Raw genomic sequence first — 24,621 nt, 5'->3', positions numbered from 1 at the left:
AAAAACATGCAGAGAGGTCCATGAAGAGCTTAAAGAAACCTTTGCTTGCTTAATATCTCCAAAGCTGCTCCTTCCATTCTCAGGATAAAAAACACGGCAGATAGGGAGAGTGTGATGGAGAAGGAACAGAGCATATAACAATTAAGAGTAAGTAGGGGAAGGTTACCTAATGAAGTCATAACAGATTGTGTGGAAGAGTTCAAAACATGAATTGAAAATCTCACACATATGTTTCTGATAAAAAGAAACATATTTTCCAGACTCTGTCCCTCTGTTCTAGGTTTGTGGGTGGCTGGGTACATGCCGCTAAGCTGGGAAATTATATTCTTAGTATCTACTTCTCATACTAACTAGGTGCACTCCATTTGGAATCACCTTGGGTGGCAAGGGCCCAAGGATGTGGTTCTGCTCCTGCCCTTCAATGCCAGGCAATACCCAAAGCCACTGCGGTAGTGCTCAGGATCCAAGTGGTTCCAAGTCTTTCTGAGAATTGAAACAAGGCCAACCACATTTGCAAGGCACGTCCTATCCTCTATGCTATCCCTGTGCTACTGCGCCTGCTGATATTTCTCTATGGATATCTCTCTCCTCTCTTGTATTTTCTAAATTAAACTATCTACTTCACTAAAATTTAATCTTTTTTTAAAAAATCATGCTAATGATTGAAAAAAAAACCATTTACCTCCTGGGCAATAGGTCAAGTGGTAGAGCACAGGTCCAGCATGGGTAAGATACCGGGTTTAGTCCCCAACACCACACATGTTCAATCCCACCCCACAGTCCCTCAAATTCTTTGAGTATTGTCCCTATTAAAAGGAAACTTTTTCCTTAATATGCTCCTCTACCCTGGCTTTACCTAAGGTTTATCCAACCAGATGCCCTTCGTGTCTCATGCCAAGAAAGGAGCATCTCAAAACCCTCTACTCCTGGCTCTGTGCTCAGGCAACCCTATGGGGAGTGAGAGGTCTATAGTCTACGGGCAACACCTTAAACCTTGTCCTACCTTTCCAACCCTCTAGGTAAACATTTGATCCTATTTCAGCACTCATTTTAAACTTTCACTATTGACACTTGGATCTTAAACTTCATTTTTCTCCTCTTTTTACCTCATGTTTCTTAGAACTTAGATTCCTTCTGCTCGATACTTAGCAATTCCACGACTAGACTCTTATTTTCCCAAAAACTAAAGGTTTTTTTTCCCCCAATCTCTTTTGCAAGTAGTAAACATTTCATATCTCTTTTAAAAAAGAAAAAAAAAGTTTTCTAGATACTGAACAGTCACTCTAGACTTGGAACCACAGAAACACAATGAGTTAGTGGAGGACAGGCAGCCCTGTGGTCAGGCTACGGGAGATACGCCATGTCCTGGGGCAGCATGGGCCTTTCATGGTCTCCAGAATGCGATGGCTCAGCTCTCTGCGCTTCTCTTTCAGTCTTTCTGAAGACAGCAACAACAGAATATCAGTACGAACATTGAACACTTTTAGCGCAGAAGCAGTGCCTGTGGGTCTCTGAGTTAGCTCATGCTTCCCAGGTTCTTTAATATTTCCAAGAGTGAAAACATGGAATAATTAATTTGCACAGGCTCAGAGTTGGAAATAGAAAGAGATGAGAACAAAACTCCCCAGCTAGGGAGAAACTTAGCATGGAACTAAGTTAAGTGTGACTCTTCCTGTGTTTGTTTGTTATTAATAGAAAACTCAGTCTTTGTGTTACTTGTGAAGTGACAAGAATGTTACAGGGAATACTGGGATTGTATAAATCTTTCCCGTGAGCCTAAGGTCAGGGACAAAATCTGTAATCTTGAGAAATTGATAATTTCCCATTCTCAGAATAAGCCGAGCAATTTGCAGGATTACTTAAAATATGAAATGGAGGCCACTAAAATGGAGCTTCAAGCAGCAGTGGCAAAGGGAAACTGAGGCTTCCTCTTTCACTTTCCTTTGTTTTGCAGTACCACGAACACCGAAGAATTTAAGAATAATCGTTTGCAATTGCTTATTTAATAGTTACACCCCCTCTATGGCATATCATATTTGTTCACTGTTTATGGCTGTGATAGTCTAATAGTAAGCCATTTCCATCACCTAAAAGTACACAGACATAGAGAAAATATTCTTAAATATTAATTATAAATCATTTGCTTAAAAACTAAATAATGCGCAGGCACAGGGAATGTGTGTGGCACGGTAAATTATATGAGGGGTCATAAATTAAAAATTATGGTAAGGCAAATGTGTAGATGAAAATCAGAAATTAAATAGAAATAATAATTTAGATACTTTTCAGACCATCAACATGTTAGATTTGCTTTTAATCAGAAATAAAGGTGTTTTTATGAGTTCTCTGCTCAGTGTCTTAAGGGCATTCAGAAAGAAGGAAAGAATCTTGCTATACTTTCATCCCTGGCTCTTTCTTTTTCAAAACCATGAAATGATTGTTCCAGAGACGACAGCACTCGTGGTTCAACCAAAAGAAAGACTCCTTTAGTTACATAATTAAAAGGCATAAGCAGAACCTTGAGAAAACAAGCTGGTGTTCAAGAAAATAATTTCCATTGCCAGCACCTAACCACCGGGCCTCTTTCTTAAGAAGAGATTGAGGCCCACGGGGCAATAAAAGACCCTATAGAACCGCATAAAAGTTCCACATGTGCTACTCCCTGAGTGGCCTCCAAGGGGGTGAGAGCTGGAGGTGGAGTGCAGGGGATCAGGGCTAAGCTCAAGACAAAAAATAAAAAAATGAAAAATAAAACAACAACAACAACTTGCTTCTGAAGAAGCAACTCCTGTCACACAAAAAAAAGGTAATTAGCATGGCCAGTCGCTGTCTGCCTGGGGATCTTGTTACCAGTGCAAAACAACAACAATAACAGTCCTCCTCATAATAATAATAACTGGATGAGCCCAGCAGTTGGGGCTTCTGCAATTACAGTGTGAATTGCATGAGAGGATTATATGAAGTGCTCTTGGCTTGGAGGGGGAAGTAAGACTCTTCAGCTTGCAAGTCACAAGCAGCTGCTTGGGGCCCGTGCACCTGCCGGTTCCAAGGCTGTTTCACCTCGAGAGGAAAACAGGCCCCTTCTCTTTCCCTTTCACAGCCGCCAATCCAAAACCCACCTCTAAGAAGCTGGGAGCAGGGAGAGAAAGTGGGGCGGGAGGCGGGGAGGTGGGGGTGGGGGTAGGGGTGGGGGGGGGGCGCGGCAGCGAAGCGTTGGACAGGAGAGAAAAGGCAGGAAAATAAAATTGGAAAGTTCGTCCCCAGCAGCCAAGAGTGACTTCCCCCCACTTAGCAAGCAAACCGGGGAGCCAGAGAGCAAGAGAAAGGTAGCGGGTGGGAGGAGGGCGACAAGTGGGAGGGAGTGACTTCATTTTAATGCAGCAACAGACAGAATCTGATATTGGCAAAGTTTCAAGGAAAATGGGGAGGGGGGCTGTGCGAGGGGGTGGGAGGAGAAGAAAGGACTCTTTTACTGTTTCAGGCGTCTAAGTCTTCCCCAGAAGCACAAGCTCAACTCGACATTCTGGGAATAGCAATGAGGCACACACAACAATCAAAACGCACTAAATCTGTTTGATGATTCAAACGCGTCATGCATCTGCACCCACAAAATAGGGCTTCAATTAAATAACCTTGCAGATTTGAACAGGAAAAGAAGGGAGAGCGTGAGGGTTTTTAATGAGTAACTCCGAATACAAGAAGTTTGGTCAAAAAAAAAAAATGAGGTGTTTGCCCTACACTTTATTCTAAAGTGAGTTGTAAGCAAGGCTCTCGCAGGGCGCTCAGCTGCGCCCTGACGTTGGCTCCAAGTTGTGTTTTTCCTTTCTTGCCAAAGAGGAGGCTAGGAAGTTGCCTCAGTTACCAAAGAAGTGAGAAGCGGCTGCGTGAGGCTTTTCATCCAAAGTTCACACAAACACAGGCATAGACACAGACCTTTCCCAGTGTTACAGGAAAACTCTACCGTGTCCTGGCAACAATGACAACAACACACAACAGGGAAAGAAAAAAAAAAAACAAACACAAAAAAACATGTCTGAAATGGGCCATTGTGCAAACCGCTATTTCCATTCCCAAGAACTTTCGACGTCTAGGGACTTCTATGAATGATATGGATAAGTAATTTTAAGTAATTTTATTATACAATTATTCGTTGGTCTTGGAGCATGTGATCTGTCTTATAGGTCTGTGTCGGCGCTGTAGACTCGCACACAGCTGTGAATGACGTGCTCGAGTGCCCCAGAAGGGCCTTTTTGTATTGTTTGAGAGATCCGGATTCACTATTTTCAGACTGACTTCCAAATAAGCTTGGCCTGGTCAAAAAAAAAAAATCAAAAGAAAATGATTTATATTGAAAAGTGGGAAAGTGTTTGTTCCTAGGCTCTCTCTTTTGGACTCTTAGAAACACTTCTCTATTTTATTTTGAAAATTGATTCTACTTAACAAGCTTGGCAGAAATTTGGAAGAAAGCACAAGTTTTTGAAACTCTCTAAACTCTACCCACACATGATATAGTTGACGCCCCACCTTCCCCCATTGTTATTGGGCTAATGATAACAAAGTCTGTTAGAAGCAAAAGCGTTTTTTTCTCAACGTAAATCTGTATTGAATACAAAGGCTAAGAAACAAAACACCCATTTGCAAATGAATCACTGTCACTGTGTCACTGTCATTCTGTTACTCATTGATTTGCTAGAGCGGGCACCAGTAACGTCTCCATTGTGAGACTTGTTGTTACTATTTTTGGCATATTGAATATGCCACGGGGAGCTTGCCAGGCTTTGCCATGTAGGCAGGATACTCTTGGTAGCTTGCCCAACTCTCTGAGAGGGACAGAGGAATCAAACCCAGGTCGGCCGCATACAAGGCAAATGCCCTACCCGCTTTGCTATATGTACTTGGATCAAACATCTGATAATATAGGAGCCAGAGAGGTAGCACAGCAGGCAAAGCACTTGCATGCAGATTACCTAGATCCATCCCCTGATACCCATATGATTCTTTGAGCACCAACAGGAGTGATCCCTGAGCACAGAGTTAGGAGTAAGCCCTGAGTTCAGCAGGGTATGGTTCATGCCTCCCTTCCCCCCACCCCAAAGAGATATAAAAGTATAAAGCAGAGAAAGGGTAATGGTGTCTAAAAATAGCCTGAAGTTAACATTTCACCACATTTATATTCAAAAATAATAAAACAATTGGAGACTTGAACCTTGGTTTGGTAGTGGTTATGTTCCTTCGAAGGCATATGTTTAGGTCAAAATAGAGTTACAGGGTTAGAGAGATAGTTTAGAAGTTAAGATATTCACCTTGCGTATGGCAGACCCTAGTTTAATCCTTGGCACCATATATGATTCCCCAAACACCACCAGGAGTGATCTCTGAGCACAGATCCAGGAGTATGTCCTGAGCACAACTGGGTGTGACCTAACTCAAGCCAGGGACATTAGACATGCCCATAAGTTCCAGGAAGAAATATTTGGCCCTTATAAAGTCCTGCAGAACTTAGGCAAAATATGGAAAGATGAACTTTGTTAATCCTGGAAGTGGAAAGTGCATATGCTGGGGGTACTGAGTGAAGATTGCAAGCAACATCTCCCATTCAGCTTCCCCTGGTAAATGAATGAAGCTTTGTTTCTCACTCTGGAAAGAGGCTAGATTTGGTGGGGGTGCTTCCCTAATTGAAATGCTGATGAGGAAAACTTGGGAGGCAGGAATCCAAATTCTCAGTCATGACTCAGTGTGGCTACAAGAAGATAACTTGAAAAGCTGGAGCAATAGTTCAGAGGCTTGGGCATTTGCCCTGCATCCAGCCCAACCAGGGTTAGATCCTTAGCACCCCATTTGGTCTCCTGAACTGTGGAGTCAGAAGTAAGCCCTGGGCACTCTGCTGGATATAACAAACAAGCAACAGAATTTAATTAAAATAACAGAAGAAAACTTGCTCTTTCTGAGCCTCAGTGTTCACATCCATCAAGTGGGAGAGTTGAATCATTAACTACTTTGACATTTCATTCAATTATGAAATTCTCTGTTTTTGTGGATTGAACTAGGCAAGACAGATCATTTTGCTTCAAGAGCTAGACCAGGAAAATTCTATTTCTTCTCTCACTACCAAGCCTGAAATCTCCCCAGAATTCATCACTGCAGTAGAATTTCTGAAATTAAGTTCAGGAGTCTCAGAAGAGTCTACAAGAGTTGGAGTTGTCAGTTCAGAAGCCTCTGACCATTCAGCCTTCTCTAAAGCAATAGCGTTTCTCAACAAGTGTCACAGAAGTGGGGGAGGAAGATCAGAACCACCCTGGAAAACAGGATAAAGGGCACTTGCATAACCAACTCAAAACTCCTCCCCCAAGTACAGACCAACCTCCCACAGTGAAACACTGTTATGATTATGAGCTGTGGTCTAATACAATGCTAGAATACAATAGCATAAAAAATCTCTGGTGCCATCTTACCTTCCACATAGTCAGATATAATCTATCCTAACTTTCATTTTCCATCAAGAAGATTTTGAAAATGATTTTACATTCATTTCCCCTCCACATAAATTGGTATTGTATAATTTAAAGTAGTATTTAGTTGACATTAATCAAGTATGCCTTATAACATCTCATATTTTTATTTTACTTTTAAAGCCATTCTTGCTCAAGTATATTATTTTATGTTCCTTGATATTCTGGAGTCAGAATCTAGTACTAGCTAGATAAAAGAAATTTAAATATACTTTATGATAAAATGTCTCAAAGAAATTAATAATGATATGAGACTCTAAGTGAAACAGATACCTTAATCTCCTCAGTGTCCAATTTTTCCCCACCATATCCCACCCTGCTCCTTGGTATACTTATTTATTTTAAATTTTTGTTATTATAGTTTGGATCACATATTTAGAATAGAGTTGATGCTTATGGTATTGATGAACTCAAATTCCTCACCCCAATGCTTTGAAAACTTTATCAAAAAATTTTGTCTAATATCTATAAAAGTATTTCACTTAAGAATTTGATTCATTGGAGTGAGATAGAACAGAGATGCATTACATGCATTTGGCATGCATACTTACATGCATGCGGCAGGCAGATCCCAGTTCAATCCCCAGCACCACATTGTCCCTTCATCACCCCTAGAAGCAGTTCCTGACCACAGACCTTGAAGCAGTCCTCCAAAAACCACCAGATGTGGCCCCAACCTCCTTCTCCAAAAAAGTAACTAAGGTTTACAGACTAAATGTCCATCAACAGAGGACAAGGTAAAGAAGCTGTTGTACATATACTCAATGGAATACTACTTTGCCACCAAAAAGATAAAATCCTGTTTTGGGGCCAAAAGTGCATGCAACTAGAGGTCTTTGTGCTGAGTGAAGTAAGTGAAGACAGTTGTCTCACTCATGCGTGGGATATGAATTACCAAAGCAAATGAACTGTCAAGGAAAACTAACTCAGACTCAGTGAAAATGATGGAAGTAACAAGACATAAAGGGGAAGGGTGGTGGAAGGAAAGAGGAATGGGGTCTTCTTGGTAGTGAGATAATACTGAAATGGGTGGTAAGAGTGGTGAAGATCACGTGCACTCACACCTCTGCAAAAAAAGCTAACCCCCCTGAAAAAACCCATACTATTGTCAATCAATGAGGCGCTAATGAAAGAAATTTTAAATAATTTAAAAGAATTACAATTCTAATACTCACTTATCACTTGATTATTAATCCCACAAATACTTATCTGCTTTGTGGCAGACACAGCTATGCTAGGCATGGATCTATCTGGTGGGTAATTCCCAGCTTCTCCATCCTGAGGGGAAGACTTAGCATCAAATGCAATGTGATGAGTTCAGTAAGAACAATACTCACAGGATACCTCGACAGCGAGGAAGTAAGTGCCTTCCTGGCAAGAAAAGAGGGGTCAGAAAGAGAAAGTTTTCTCCTTGGGATGACAATAGAAGGAAGTGTGGGAGAAAGCTATCACTTATATTTGAACCTCTCAACTACGATCATTTGCATCATTATCATTAATTAAAAATGGTTAATGTCCACAGACCTGAAAAATAACTAATCAAGTCATACTAAATAGGAATAATCTACATTCAGAGAAAAAAGAAACCTGTCATCATTAACAAAATGGTAAGATTTAAATATTGAAAGATTTGTGAGCAGTACAAATCACATGAGGCATATTTTTGTTTGTTTCTGGTAAAAGTAAGAGTTGTAATTTTTCATTAGAGTTCCAAAGAAAAGACCTGGAGCCCTGAAAGGTGGACAGTTGACAAAACAAGGTAGTTTTGCTTGGTGAAAACCTAAACGGTACTGCTATTTGAAGGTAGGACTAAGTCTCAGTGACTAATGAGTATTGGTAACCTTTTGACCTAGGTGTATGATAATTTATTGCATGCATTTTTCACATGAGACCAACCAAATCCATTTGATAATACCTGTGGGTATTTTTTAGGATTCTTTCATATTTACTCTATTGTCCATTGTCACTCTATGTAAACATGGAGGACCACCAACATAGGACTCACCTCAGAGTCCTCCTTTATAACGTAAATTTATCACCACCTACCTTTCTCTCTGACATGTTAAACTCATGACATAATGCCCTAAAATCTTTCCTTTCATTAGGATAGTTTATGAGAATGGGTAGAAGGTAGGCCCTTCCTATCAAGCACAGTAAAGAAAGCTCTTTCCTCTCCTCCCATTCCTTACCTAGCTGTATACAGAAATTTCCTTTAGAGTTTTCAAATCAGCTCTAGGAAACTTGGTGGTGGAAGGACAGGGGTGGGGGTGGGAAGGCAGTAGCAGGAAGCGTGGAAACAAAGCAATCGCTCCTATGCATGGCGCAGCATCTCCATTCATTCAGTAGCAAAAAGAACACTCAACTAGAAGTCAAACAACCTGAGTCCTGGCCCAGTTCTACCTCTAATTGTGTGGCATTTTCCTTCCCTTCAAATGGCTGAATAATGTCCTTCCCCTGTCAACCCTGGGGTGCTTAAGAGGTTTAAATGAGTTGAAATAGGTGAAAGCACTGTGGAAAGTCTAAAGTGCCAAGTGCAATAGTTAAAGCCTCTCTGGGCTCTGTGGTTTTTTGGTCCAGAGCTTGGGCCCCAGAGTCAGACCAGTCTGAGTTAGAACCCGGCTTCTGCCTCACAGCAGCTGTATGATCCTGGGCAAGTTCCCTCTTGAAGCTTCATGGTCTTCATCTATAAAATGGAGAGTACTAACCCTCAAAGAATTGTGAAGGATTTAATGAGACCATAAATGGGGCACCCTGACAGCGTCTGGAATCGAGGTTTCTCAGTGAACACTGGCTCCTGTCATTAGTGAAGAACTGCAGCATGGATTGTCCCGCGGCTGTAATGCGGGAGAATGAGACCCTTCCAGTGCGCTCCGTAATCCCGTTCCACTTAAAATTCTGATGTCACTTCTGAATTGGAAGCTTTCCTCTCTGCCTAACCTCTGCGCTGCTTCAATACTTTTTCTCTGTTTCACTGTTGTATTGCACAAGCAGGGTTTGGAGATGTGTTTACTTCGTTGTGTCTTGTACTAGCTTTTAAGAGATTTGACACAGGACTCTGTTCTACTTATCTCAGAATCCCTCTTCCCCATGCCTAAGAGAGCGCCTACCACATCGTAGCTACCAACTAAATAATGCTTGTAGAGCAAGACACATGAATATATTATGTTCTGGCAGTCAGAATGCAGAGGGGACAGGGAAAGAGCACTGTGTTGCTCCAGCTATGAAAGGGGCTAAACTACTCTGGCACTATAGCCTGCCCTGTCTGGGGGACAGTCTTTAGCAAAGCCTGTGCCTCTGCTTTGCCATTCAAGCAAACATGCATCACTCAGAAACTCCAATGTCATATCAAAAAGAATGAATGCAGCCATAGGTAAGAATGGGTACGATTTCATAAATGGTTAAGAGGACAAAGAACTAATTAGAGCAAAGAGAATGTATAAATACCCAGAGGTGTCTAAAAACAGAAAAGGAAAAGAATGAACGAGTGAAATGGGAGCAAGTAATGTTATATTCAAGTTAACTTGCCAACAGAATTTGCCTCCCTTTTATTACATACAGGCTGGAGCGATAGCACAGTGGATAGGGCATTTGCCTTGCATGAGGCCAAGCCGGGTTCGATTTCTCCATCCCTCTCGGAGAGCCTAGCAAGCTACCAAGAGTATCTCGCCTGCACAGCAGAGCCTGGCAAGCTACCCGTGGCATATTGGATATGCCAAAAACAATAACAAGTCTTACAATGGAGACATTACTTGTGCCTGCTCAAGCAAATCGATGAGCAACAGGATGACAGTGATGCAATGATACAGTGATATTATATCCCCAAATCCTGAACTACAAGTCAATCTTTTTTCATTCTCATCAAAGATGAAAGTTCTCTGTATGAGAAATAAAAAGGAATTTCCACATAGTGAAAGATTTCCAGAGAGAACTATTTTATCTATTTTTTTTTCATAAATTTCTCCCTCCTTCCCAACTAACTGGCTATTTTTGCCATTGTAAGTACATTGTAAGTATGTGGATATCTGAGGTGGGCTTAGGGGTGAAATGGGCATGGTATTTTTGGAAACCCCTTACAGAAATGTCTAGCATCTTTTCACTGGCTTTCTCTCATTAGCATATAGCTCTTGTCCAAGGAAATGTGTCTTGTAATCATAAAAAAAATCATTACACATTTTCATAATTACCACAATTATTTATCAGATCAGCGCTTGGGTCTTTCAGAAGACAGCTGATTGACCTTCAGGGCACAAGTGGAAAGAGCAGATGGATTTTCATCATGGGCCTCAGAATGCTGGGGAGCTAAAAACAGGTGCAGTTTGGAGAAGATGGTCCAGGGAGAGGGAAATCTCATTAGAAACTAGACTCCGAGAGGCCAGGGAGGGAAGAATGTAACGATGGAAAGAAATGACAATATTCAATCCTGCTGTACCTGAAACCATTACTTTTCTTTTCTTTCTCTTCTTTTTTCTTTTTTCCTTTATGTTTTTCTCCTCCCCTGCCCTGCCCTTATTTGCTGCTGTTGTCTTGAGCTAGAGCATGTACTGGCACTAGTGAATACAGATCTAGGACCTACGTTAATGGAGCAGACACTCAATGTGAGCAATAATGATACCTTGAACAAGCAGTCAGATGCTTCATATAATTTTGAAACATGCTCAAAGGGAAAAAAGGCAATAAATTATAGTAGGGTCAAGAAACTACTCTGGGGATTGAGTTGAAAGATATCCCAACCTTCCAACTGAGGAATTTGGAGCTTGAAGGGCCCTGCTTTGCAAGAACTCCTCCTCGGGAGACTGCAATACCAATTCATGTGGCTGTGTTTTTATAAAATTTACAAATGTAAGCCACTTCAACAGCAGTCAGCACTACTGTGTCTCTCTGTTCTGGTTTCTTCTGTCATGTTCCCCCTGGGTATTAGTGAGAAATGGAGATGGGAATGTATTTTCCTTGGGCTTGGTGGGACAAATTACAAAATGTAGTTATGTGACTGGTAGGTCCCAGTGTAAGAAAGGTTTCCCGGATCACTTCTCCCAACTATATACCAACTCGCAGAGCAGGTTAACAAGAGGATACTGACTTTCAAGGATGCCTTGTGATTGAACTGTGTCTTCTGTGGCCTAGAGGAAGTACATGGGCAGTCAGGGAGTCACCAGACCTGAACAGAAAGACAGAGCTTTGATCTCGTGTAAAAATATTTTGCTCAATTTTTACTGACTAAAAGTTTTTTCATGACTAAAAGTTGTGAGGCACAAATGAACTGTTCAAAATTGTTGATTTTTTTTTAAAAAAACTGATTGCAAGGCAAAAGAGAGCAAAATCTTTCATTATAAAAAATATTGCCAGCATATTGTTGATCGAAGGAACAGTTCAAGAAGACAGCCTAAGAGTGTAGGGGGAAAATTATTAGAGCAGTGTTTATACTACATATTTTAGATTTTGTGATGTCTGTTCTTATTCTAGATAAATATTCACTTTTGGGTGTAAATATTGTATTTACAACTCTCAACTCTTTTTCTCAAGCAGAATCCCCAAATTATACATGTTTCATATGCTACCAAGTCTGCCCTCAATCACAGATTCTCTGTGAAGATTCCTTTAAAGCTGAGATCCAAGGAAGGTAAAGAAGACACTATGATATCTTCATCTAAGAAAACCCAGGGCCATGAAAAGAGCATGTGGAAGGGCCTGGAGGTGGAAGAAGCAAGAAGAGATCGTGGGTAAGACTACAAAATTCATTTATTTCCGGTACCAATTTTCTTTTTTCTTTTTTTTTTGCTTTATAAAATGATGCATGTTCAGGCACCAGGGAAGTAGCACAAAGGGCTTAGAGCACAGGCTTAGTCCTGACTTCAATCCCTGGCACTGCATGGCCCCCAAGTACTGCCTGATATAGCTCTGGTGGCCCTAGAGCACAACCAAGGTGGCTCTAATGACCTTAGGTCCACATCAATTATACAAGTATTTTCGGGAGTAACCCCTGAAGGTCTTGAATCTCTGAGCACTGGTAGAAAGGGCCCTATAAAAAAAATCATGTCCATTAGAGTAAATTTGAAGAGCTCAAATAAACACGAAGGTATGGAAGGGAACCACCCAATCTTTCAGTGTCCCAACTGGAAAATTTGTTTATAATTTTTTATTAAACAATTAAAACATTATAATTGTTTCACTTGTACTCAAGGGTTCTAGTAATATAGCTCTCAAAATGGTATATATTTGAAGAGTATTGTACAAATGTAAGGAATCTTTTCACTCTCATTGTCAGCATTTGCATCATTGTCATCATCATTATCACTGTTTGGTCAGAGAGAAAAACATTCAGGCCATTTAATGGTAAACTTAGTGGGTTATGGACATATTGATTTTTCACGATGTACACCTGGAATATGAGGGTCTAAGGCAAACTGACTTCAGTTTCTGTTTAAAATCTAAAAAGGTGAAGTAGTAAGACTAAAAATATTTTTTAAAAAAACAACAGACGTGAATGAATAATATTTTGCATTTAAAGGATAAAACATCTTGAATACTTTTTTAATCCTCTGTCAAGGTTTTCTGTCATGTGTTGTACATAAAGAAATTCATAACACCTACATGGCCATAAGGCATAGGTAAAAGGAGTTCTTTAAGGATGCTAATGAAGAGGGTCCCTATTCTGTTGCCCAGCACCCTCTCTTATTCTTATTGTTCTAAAACATGGCTTCAGTTATGACTATGATTTTTTTAAAGTGGCTATCACAATTCTTCCTCCCCACACCCAAGTTCAGAATATAGGTTTGGAATGAGCATAATCCATAATCCATCTGAGTCCATCTGAATCCCTACTCCACAATTTTCTACCTGAGCTCAGAGAAGCTTGGTCCCTCTGTAATGAGAAGACTGAAGGTTTGGGCTTGAGAAACATGAAATGGTCATATTTCATGTCCTAAAAATATTGGTATGAAAAAATATGGCTCACAGCCTAGGAGACAAGAGGAAAGAGAGTGTCCAAGTGACCCTCTTGGGAAAGTTTGTGTTTCTAGGTACCTCTGAGACCCCATTTCCTTTAGAACTTTTCCTGCTGATTGCTCAGGCAAACCAGAAAACCACCCTCTTGTATACTTTCAAGCTGTGGGCTATGTGGAACCAAATTATTCTTTCTGCTGATATTTATCAAATATGAGACCATGCTGGATTCAGAGTTACTCATGAAGAATAAAGTGACAAGAACTAGCATATACCCAGAGACTGTACCTTTCAGGGATAGAATAACTTCACTTTTTCCTTACAAGTCCAAGAAGCATGTATTACTTTTCAGATATTGAGCTGAAGCAAGAACTTTGTCATGAAGTAATAAAGGCAACATTGCACCTGTGATCTGAGGGTCCTGCTCTTACGCCTCCAGTGCATGCATGCTGCCCTCGTGGGGATCACATGATACAACTCGGGAAAGATATACACAAAAGATGCAGTGGAATTTGAGTGATATTTTAAAAATCAGCAACGGTGAAAGAAACAGAGAGAAATGAAGCATTGCTTAGGGCCCCCCTCCCCCAGCCCAAAGGACCACCTACATTCTAGGTACCAAATTGGAAGCTAAAACCCTAGTACCCCTTTTAAATCTAGCCTTGCCATGAACCTAAAGCTGCCATTGTCCCTACGTTCAAGCTTTAATCATGACTCTTCACTTAAATATGCCTATACGTTGGAGGTGGAAAATAAAATCTTCAAAGACGGCAGTTTGATTGCAAGGGGAGTAATGTTTAACCAAATCTATAATAAAAATGGCGGGGGGAGCATTAACCAAATCCAGCCACCCAAAGGCAGAGCAGAGAGACGGGTCTAAGGCCAGCAGAAATGACTTAAGTCCTTTATATGGGAAAACTCGTGAGGACAGATAGTGAGGGTCGTTAAACAATGATGGGTTACCAGGGTAAGCTAAGGAATCTCCTCATCTCGAGACCTCTAAATAGTAAAAAAAAAAAAAAAATTGGGGGCTGAATGGCTTTACGTGTGGTCTTCCTGAGGCAGGGCAGGGGACGGCGGGGGGGGGGGGGGGAGGCATGACCCCTCCAGACCCCTTCCCAGAGTCGGAGATTTGCCCTACCTGACTGTCACCTTGAGGACAGAGCTCTTGACCAGCCCCCCTCTCAACATAGCTGGCCCCTCTCCTCCTTCTTGCCCACCTTAGTAATGCAGTAATTCACAACGGCTGTAGAAATGATTGAAATATTTAGACATAATGAAGAAAGTTTAATAGGGTCCAGTGGGAAACCCAGGTGTTTAGATCAGCTTAAAAATAATAACCACCTCCCCTGCCGGGGTCTTTCTATTCACAATCAGCTCTGCTTTTATTCTGAACCATAAAGGCTACCTCAGACAGGAAATTATTCACGTGATTGGTCTTTACAAGTGCTGTTGGGTTTAAACGGAGGGCTGTAGAGGTCATTAGTGGGCAGCCATGTGATTAACCTTTGCTAGCCGTTGCTTTTCACACTTTGTTAACAGCTTCCATTATTGCCCCTCTGAGTCTTGAGGAAGCTGTTTATTGACAGTATTAAAAATACATAGCTACAAATTCTTAAGAGCTGTGCGTTAAAGAAAAGGGAAGAAGGGGGGAAAAAAACCCAGCACCTCCCAACATCTTATAGCCAGCCGACTGGGGAAACGGGAAACCTCTAATTTGCCATAAAGGTTTATCAAGAACTGCATTAAGTAACACTGCATTTAGCTCGATGGTAGTCCCGAGGGGGCAGCTCCTTTCTCCTCGCATTTCTGTGTTGTCGTGATACTGGGGGACTTTAAATTTTGAAGCGGGAGCAAGAAACTAGTCTGGAAGTATTTGAGGATTCGGCTTTGCTCTTTCTGAAGAAATCAGAGTACACGAGTTCGGGAAGGAGAAAGAGAGAAAGAGTTAGATAAGAAAGATGGTGAAGGATATTGGCACGGTGGGTGTGTGACACAGAAACATTGCTGCCTACAGCATAAATATTAACATAAAGATTAACATTAAAAATCTTTTTTATGGGTTTCTTTTTCCCAGTGAAAATGTACTCCCCCCAACCAGGAAAAAAAAACTCTCTTAAGAAAAAGCAAAACACATCAGCCAACCAAGAGTTCCAGAAAGGATTCTATGTTTGAATCAGCCTAACTCTGATGTGAATCAATAGTACCAGTTTTTGCTTTCACCCCCACCATGAACTACAAAATGTCTGAGGAGGCATTTCCTAGAATGGTTTGTGCAGGAAAGATTATATTGACGTTTCCCAACCAGAGAGATGCCTAAAACCTACTTAAAGGATGGCATTCTTCAAATGATCCCCGGGCCCATGACCCCTCCCATTGCCCCGATGACCTTCCTGCAAGAATTGAATGGCCTTTCTCTGACCCCCCACCCCAGCAGAAGGGTTTTTCCCAAGCACTTTCCTTTTACTTTCTGAATTCCAGTGAAGAATTTAACTCCACGCTTCAGAAGCAGCTAAAGCTTCCCCGTCCTAGACCAGCATTTATTTTCAAGGGAGGGGGACGGAGCCAAAGATGTCTCTTCAAGAGATTTTATTCCCTTGTGTTGGAAATCAGAGGAGAAGTAATCATAGAGAAAAGTATTTCTGCATGTCTGTGTCTACACGTAGCATGTACAGCATGGGTAGCATTTATATCTATGTAAAAATAAATGAGTCAGAAAAGAAACTATTAAACTTCCATGGAAGATTAACGCATTTGAAAGATCAGGAGAAAGGGGCCATAAGCCAAAAAAGAGATGATTCCTGTTCAGTTGCCTTGACTTTGTTTGTTTTATAGGAAACGTCTCACGAATGTGTGTCATCCTTGTGCAGGGTCCTTGGTAATCACCTCTGCATCGTTCCAATTTTAGCATATGTGCTGTCAGGACACTATTGTTTCCCAGCACTATGTGAGATAAACTCTAAAGCCTTTGACATTTTTATGGATTATACTATAGCCAGACTCGAGTTCCCACATACATACTGCAGTCAACAAGTACAAATAAACAAAACAGGTTCCATTTCCTTTTTTACATGCCTTTGTGGCTTAGAAAACTGACAAGCCACCTATTGCTATATCTTGTGATGGAAGGATAGAAAGGAAATTGTTGCTAGGATAAGACTTTGTATTTTTTGTCAAACTGTATCTGGAAGCTCATTTTTAAAGTGGAATTGTAACCCGCCCACCCCCCAAAAGCAGGGATTTGAGATGAAAATGCCAAAATAACTTTAATTATAGGTTTGTTGGGGGTGTGGCATTAAAATATCAGTCAGTGGAAAACTTCACATTGTTCATGTGTCACTCAAAAAATTTGAAATTTGTGTTATACCATTACTATTTATTTGTACATTCTTGGTCTCCTAAGCACATACTTGCTAGACAAGAGCCCAAATCACTATAACAAATGGTCCAATATTTTCATATTTCTTTTAAAATCAGAGTTAAATATACATTATTGTTAACTTTCTAATTTAAAACCTTCCTTCTACTTTTTGACAATCTTTGAAAGTGCATGTGATTGAATTATATGCAATGTTTTTCATATATAAGTAACACATTTCAATTTGAACAACAATCTTTCCATTTTTTCTATAGAACTGTGGCATGGCGGAAATATATAGTAGCCTCTAACATCAAGTTACTATTTCTTACCCTGGACTCATTGTAGATAACAATTAGTTTTCTCTGCTCCCTCTCCCAAAGCTGCATGAGAAAGGAAACCATGGAAACTAGGCCACCATAAAGCAATGCTTTCTCACCTCCCTGATCCTCAGAAATGTTTTTACATATCCGTTGTAAACTAATTACTATAGGCAACCAGAGTGGCTAATTTAAATATTCATCCTCAAGGATTCACCCCATTGACATCTTCAACTTAACCTCATCCACATGAGAGTGACTACTGAGAAAGGGATATCTGCATGAGACCTTTACACTGATTCATCCAAACTAGATCTGGATCTTGGGATACCCTGCTGGTCTATTTGGCACAGCACATGAGTTGCTTAAATTTTGCTAACCTATATACCCCAATCTGATAGTTCACCTGCCTTTTTTTTTTCTTTTTGGGTTTGCTCAGGGGTTACTCCTGGCTGTGCACTCAGGAATCACTCCTGGCGGTGCTTGGGGGACCATATGGGATGCCAGGGATTGAACCCAGGTTGGCCGTGTGCAAGGCAAACGCCCTACCCACTGTGCTATCACTCCGGCCCAGTTCACCTGCCTTTAAGACCTATATGTGGCCGCCTGGTTCCAGCTAACCTTGATCTTTAGTCCATCACAATGTTAAACTGTAGAACTGTACTGTAGTACTGTCGTCCTGTTGTTCATCAGTTTTCTCGGGTGGGCACCAGTAACGTCTCCATTGTGAGACTTGTCATTACTGTTTTTGGCATATTGAACAAGCCACGATAGCATGCCAGGCTCTGCCGTGCAGGCGGGATACTCTCAGTAGCTTGCCAGGCTCTCCGAGAGGGATGGAGACAATGCTGCAATGCTACACAATGCTAAACAGCATTTTAAAAATAATTTGAGACTATTTTAAGAATCTAAATGAGAAACAATGAGAAATTGAACTAAGGCAATATGAGAATATGCTATAGCTCCTGGCCAGGGTTGCCATTTTTCTTCTGGAGTCCTTGAACAAATTGCTCCTTTCTACAGATTGGTCACCTGTATTTTGATGTAGTACAACAGGTCAGTAGTTACTGTATTGCCCTCCATGACCTGGGAAATAGGTGTCCAAGACTCCTTAATAGTATTTTTTACCCCGTTCTACCAATGACATTATTCTAATGTCTGAAAACACAGCCAGTTCTCCCTTATCCTTACCAACTTCCTTTGAGACCTCTCTCTCCCAACCACGATTTCTGCTTCTCTACATCTTTATCCTTGGTTTTCTTCTTTAGCTCTCTCTCTCCCTCTCTCCCTCTCTCTTTCCCTCTCTCTCTCTCAACCTATCTTGACTGTTTTCTTTGGAAAACTCTTTAAACCATGAGTTTTGATTCCGATCTTTCAATAATTTTGCAATATCAAATCCACTGTAATTTAGCAACTCGGATTTTGTTTGTTCTCAAATCTATGAGACTTATTCTCTCCTGGGGTTTTTGTTCATTATCATCTCTCCTCTTGAAATTCTTCCTCCTAAATCAGTCTAAGATTACTTTCTGTCAGCTGAGTTAAAATGTCTCTTTGTCTGAGAGATGGTCCCAGAAATTCATCATATCACACAGTTTATATTTTTCCCATGATAATATTCATGACTAATATTAGTCAACCAGGATATTTAAGTAATAAGAAGCTACTCTACAGTAGTGACAATAAGCAAAACTAGAAGAAAAAAACAGACTAGAGAATTGTTTAAGAAGTAAAATTAAGAGAAATTAGTGGCAATCTCTACATTAGTAGCAAGATGAGAGACTTAAAGATAATTGTTGAATTTCTGATATTGGTCCAGGTGAATGCTGGAGTTACTAATCAGAATAAAAATTACAAGATCATAAAAAATACAAGATAATAAACTAAAAAACACAAGATAGATATTTCTGCCATTTCTTTTTCATGCCACCATAATTCTGTGAACGAATGACTTTCATACTCTCAAAAGCATCAACAATGCCAAAAAAGATTGGCAAATAGCTTGTTCTTGCTAGGTCATCCCCCAAAGTCATTGCCAAGCTTCTAACTAGATGAAGCATGGTTAGTTATACTGTCAAATTTATAATCATTGGTGATCACAGAGCTGGGAAAATTACTTGAACCATAGAGGCAGGTTAAACCAGTATTGAGAGTAATCAGTCAGTCCAGATTTTGCATGCAACTCAACAATCTAAGAATGTGGCAGAATAATCTTCTCTAGTTCTATCAGTTTGGCTTAATTATACTGAGAACCTTAGCTGGCATCATGGACCAGGAAGAAGTGAGATGAAAGCAAACAGGAGGGAAAAATCCTAGGATAGACCCCACCCACCCCCTCCCAGAAATAGGATACATATAAGCAAATAAATATCTCAATGGAGAGATAAAAAAAAAACCACAAAGAACTTATTTTGGAAGACAGACAATGAGTTCAGGTTAGTTGTGCTGAAATTACAGTGCTCCACACAGACTGAATGATTTCCAAGTAGCATCTAGAAATGTGGGTGTAGTGATCATGAGAAAGTATTTGAAATGATGTTTAAAGAACTGGAGGATTATACAACAGGTAAAGTGCTTGCTTTGCACACAGCAGGGCCTGGTTCAATCCCTCGCACCCCAAGCCGTCCCTTGAGCACCAACAGAAGTGATCCTTGAGCACAAAGCCAGCAGTAAGACCTGAACACCATCAGGTGTGACCCCAAATTATTTTTTAAGAAAAAGTAAATCATTGACTGTGAAGATTAAATTCACAAGATAAATCCACAGACCACTTGCAAAATACCAACATGAAAGGAATGAGAAACTCTCTACAGGAATACAGCAAGCTAAGGAGGGAAACCACATAAGAACTGTAAAAAAGAGGGAGGGGGCAAATTAACAGTGTCAAACAATCAAAAAGAATGATACCTGAAACAAGGCTTTTAGTATACCATTGGCTATGGGTATTGTGCTATTAATGAGTTCATAAGAGCAGTTTCACAGACAAGGTAGAGGTGGAAGTCAGGGCAGGTTAAGCTAAATAGTAAATAAACCCAAATAATAGAAAGATGGATATTAAGATACTCTCTAGCCAAGAAGAGGAAAAGCAAAGAGGACAAGAATGAAAGAGTATTGGAGTATATAGGGTGTGTGGTGACAAGAAAAGATTGCAAACTGAGGGAGAAGTTGACTTTCAAGGGTTCCCATACTAACATTGGATTATTATTTCCACTCTTACCTCTCATTTCTCTTCATCTCTGATAAATAGCTCCAAATAGAGCCCTGAGGTGGCAAGAAGGTTCTGGAAATGGAGGAGATAGAATAAGAAATCTAGCAGACCTGCCTCAACATTATGCTTCCAGAGAGCTTCAAATACTTGAACTGCAATTGATGAATGAGTCAGCCACTTCTCCAGGTGCAGTGCCACAAGTTTACCCACACCCTTCCTGCCTCCCACAGAAATGTCACTTGGGAATCAGAGGACATATACATGTGCTTAGTAAGAGAAAACATTACGTGCCTTAATTTTAAAATCATAGAATGTCATGGTCTCCCAAATCCCTCTTTGTTCTACACAAATGTCATATATATGCATTGAAGATTCTTAGTACATTGTAAGTAAATTTCAAATTTTCAATTATAAAATTATTTCAATGACCACTGATATCATACACAATTAAGCAGAAAACAGAAAAGAAAAATTGGTCTTCAGAAAGAATTAAGCATTCTCCTTGGATTCTGACATAATCATTTCCCAGAAAAAAATGTTTTGAAATCTTTTTAATTTTCCTCTTCCATCTCCTTGATTCGATTCTATTTAGTTAGTGCCTAAATAACAGTTACCCACATAAGAAACAAGTCACCTGACTGTGTGACCTTAAGCAAGTCATTCTGCTACTCAGAATTGTACGTATCCTCTGCAGTCAATTTCAGCTCAGTCACACTGTTACATTCAATCTCATTTTAGATCCGTATTGCATGTCTGAAGCAAACCACTTGGAAATATCTTTAGAGGCTCTGAGGGAGGATTCCCACTCCAGATATGAGGTCACAGCAGAAAGTTAAGTTGTGGAACTTTGGGGGAAGCTCTCAAGGTCTTTCTAAATAAGGGAAAGATTGAATAATGTTACTGCAAACTGCTATTGTAATTCACTCTTCCATAAAGATTACCACTGTTGTATTAGCAAGTTCAGCAAGACCTTGGGTTATCAGCCAAATAAATGCCACTTCAGTAAGATATTGCTGCCCGGGGCCAGCTTTAACTTGCATCGTCAACTTTTTTCGTCTAAAGTTCTACTGTAAGTTTTGCATTCATAAACCACATCTCCCCTCGGCTGTATAGCTTGCCCTCTTATGACTTTTCCCCTCCTTTTGATTGCTATAGAGGGCCCCATTGTGTATATGAACACCGAGGAGTTTCACCCAGTGATGTAAGAGCCACATTGAAATAATTTTTTAGGTAGAACAAAATGGAAAAGCCGAAGGAACAGTTTCTTACTATGTGAAAATTGTTGCTGTATCTCTATAGCTCTGGGAATTCAATTCAAAAGAGATGTGCCCAAAAGTATATGACTTTGGCTCCTACATAAGATCATGAGACAATAGAAGAACACCAAACTTTGTGCCAATTTTTCAAATTTGTGGTTCTATGCAAAATTTCACCAACTTTCCATCACTTGAACTGAATTCAAAATGGATTCAGAAATGTGGTACTTGTCTAAATGAAAATAAATGTTGTTTCAACAGTCCTTTTTCCCCTTTTAAATTGATGGTTAAGTGTACAACAAAAGGAGAAGACAACAAACAACATATACATATGCATCTGAAAAAGAAAAAAATATGCCACCCACATGCACAGAATACCACACACAGTTGCTTTATGAAGAAAAGTCAAATGCCATATAGGGTAACTATTGAATATCGCTGACATTTTTTCTACCCCATACAAATTACCCTTGCTAAAGTGTATCCAGCTTATTTTTGACAGTGTTTCCCTCCATTATGTTGTTGAGTGTAGATTAAGGAAATATCCTAGGAGCATTTTTCATAAGAATATTTTTCACTGAGAAACATAAAAAATGGCCTTGTGTGTACTTCTTTGTATCATTGCCATTTGAAAATCCATAAAGTGTTTTGTTTTAAGGGATGAGTAGAATAAACTGCCCAGAAAAATCAACAGGCATAAGGAGATAATGGAGGTTGAGAGTACAAACCTCAGAAACTTAACACAAATTTTTCTTAAGGACCTTCCATTCTTAAACAACGTGGGGGTGACTGACACTGCCCTATGATGTCTCTTTCACACCTTTTGTGATCCCAGAACAATATTCAAGAAATTGTGGGAGTTGATGGCTTTAAAAACAATTCCCAGTTTCACATGCTGATAAAGCTAAATCGGATTCATCCCACAAAGCAGATCATTATGATTTGAGGAAGGGTTTCTTGTACTTATAACCAAACAAGAATATCCCTGACTGTTGAGAGCTGGTAGTAACTCAGTAAAGTTCTGCGTTCTCTATTCTGTCTCCCTCTCTTACCTTATTCTATTTTTCCAACTCTGTATCACCTGTTTATTCATTGATTTAGCAAATATTAATTTTTTAATATTATTCATTGATTTAGCAAATATTAATTTTTAATGTTAAGTACCTAACATACGTCATACCATTCTAGTTACAGGAATACAGTAATGAATGAAACAAACCAAAAATCTTGTTTATGTTCTCCAACTCTCAGACTTAAAGACTTATGAACCAGCTCAGAAAAGCCATCTATTCGTTCCTCCCACCCTCCAAAAATCTCCTGCTGATCTTCACTTTCACTGAGAAAGAAAGCATTCTTATTTATTAGAGTAAACAAAGATCTTCAATAATCATGCGCTCATTCACCCAACAATTATTGATGAACATCCCTAGATGTTAGGGCATAGGATTCCAACTGGACACAGCAAGATGTAAACCACACAGTCCTTGACTTGACAGGGATTATATATTTTTTGTAATGTCTTTTATGTGAACTAATTAACAATTGGTGTTTTAAAATTGAATTTGAATTTTGGAAGTCTGCTGATAGCTGAGAGTTGGTTGTTTTTACTTTTTTCCTAGTCCAAGTATTTCTCCTGCTGCACTTAAGTGTACACTCTAGGGATAACGGGCCATTTCTCAAAAATATGCTACTGCCCAACATGAAAAGGGTAAGCTAGACTTGGACGTGCATCTAAGTATTCTCACTCCATTTTCCATAGTCACAACTCCTGCTATGTTTTCAATTAGCCACAGTGACTGAAATTAATATCCCACTACACTTTTTTGATCGTGCTTTAATTTATCCAACAATAATGATCAGGGCATAAAATAGCCTAAGTCCTTTGTTTAGGGTTTGGTGACTGGAACCATATGCCTGACCTCAACCCTTTGGGGAATGGACATTCAGAAAGTATTTACATACTCAATCTTGTTATTTCCCTGTTGCTTTTTTGGTCTCTGTGGCTTTGTTTACTCTACTCACTACATGTGGGGGGTGAGGCTAGAGTCAGGGGTTTTGCTTTACTTTCTGGAATTATGGCATTTGAGAATGTCGCCCCATTTGTCATCTATTATGCCTCTTTTCAGCTAAGTATTTATTCTAGAAGCCTTTGGTCAAAGTGTACACAAAAATTAACAAATTTTTCTTTTCTTTTATTCTGTGCATGTGAGTGTGAGCCAGCAGATAAATAGATATGTGCTTTAGTGTTGATATCTAGATCACCCACCTAGCGTGAGAGGTTTACAATCTATAATCCCAGTGCCCTGTGGGAAGCGTGCAGGTCCCTGGCAGTAGATACCTGGCATTCCTTACCAGGTGAATATATGATGGCTTTGAGCCAGATGCTCCTAAAAACAAGTCCTGATTTTAACTCTTAGCATGAGACTTGGACAGGTGCCTATTTATGTCTCTGAGTTTTAGTTAGCTTATCTACAAATGGAAATAATAAATGTTACTGACCTTGTGGGATAGGTTATGAAGATTAAAGGTAATATGTGAGATGAACATAGCACAGAATCTCTGTGTTAAGCATGCCATAGTGTATAGGCATCATTGATCTCGCCTTTTTAGCGCTTCTGTTCTTTGTTCTTGCTCTTGCTCTGATCACTTGACTTTTCCTCTTGCCCTTGATCTTTGCTTCTTCTTATCTCATCCTCTTGTTCTCCCTTTCCTCTTACCAGTACCTTGGCTCCATGGAGAGCATCTAGGGCATTGATCAGACTCATCAGCATCACTCAGAGACAAAGGTGGTGTATCCTGGTTCTCCATGTATGCCCAAAGAAACAAGAGGGAAGACCATCAGGCACATTTTCACATTGTGTAGTGTGGGAAGATGTCTTGTGTAGTCAATGAATGCAGTTGACGGAGGTTTGTCCTGAAAATGCTAAATTTATTTTCCTTGGGTAATATAAAACTCCAGAAATCTAACATAGTTTCTTTTATTTATGTATAATTTTTAAAATATTAATAATATACAATGTGCTGGAAGCTCTAC

General features: G+C 39.9%; 1 pseudogene; it reads right to left on the bottom strand.

Moving 5' to 3' along the window:
* Positions 1-16,275: 16,275 nt before the first annotated feature.
* LOC129402877 (U6 spliceosomal RNA) lies at positions 16,276-16,376 on the bottom strand (annotated as a pseudogene).
* Between the last annotated feature and the right edge of the window lie 8,245 nt (positions 16,377-24,621).

Source organism: Sorex araneus, chromosome 2 (assembly GCF_027595985.1).
Source record: "Sorex araneus isolate mSorAra2 chromosome 2, mSorAra2.pri, whole genome shotgun sequence".
NCBI lineage: Eukaryota > Metazoa > Chordata > Mammalia > Eulipotyphla > Soricidae > Sorex > Sorex araneus.
This window is presented reverse-complemented; position numbering and strand designations above follow the sequence as displayed.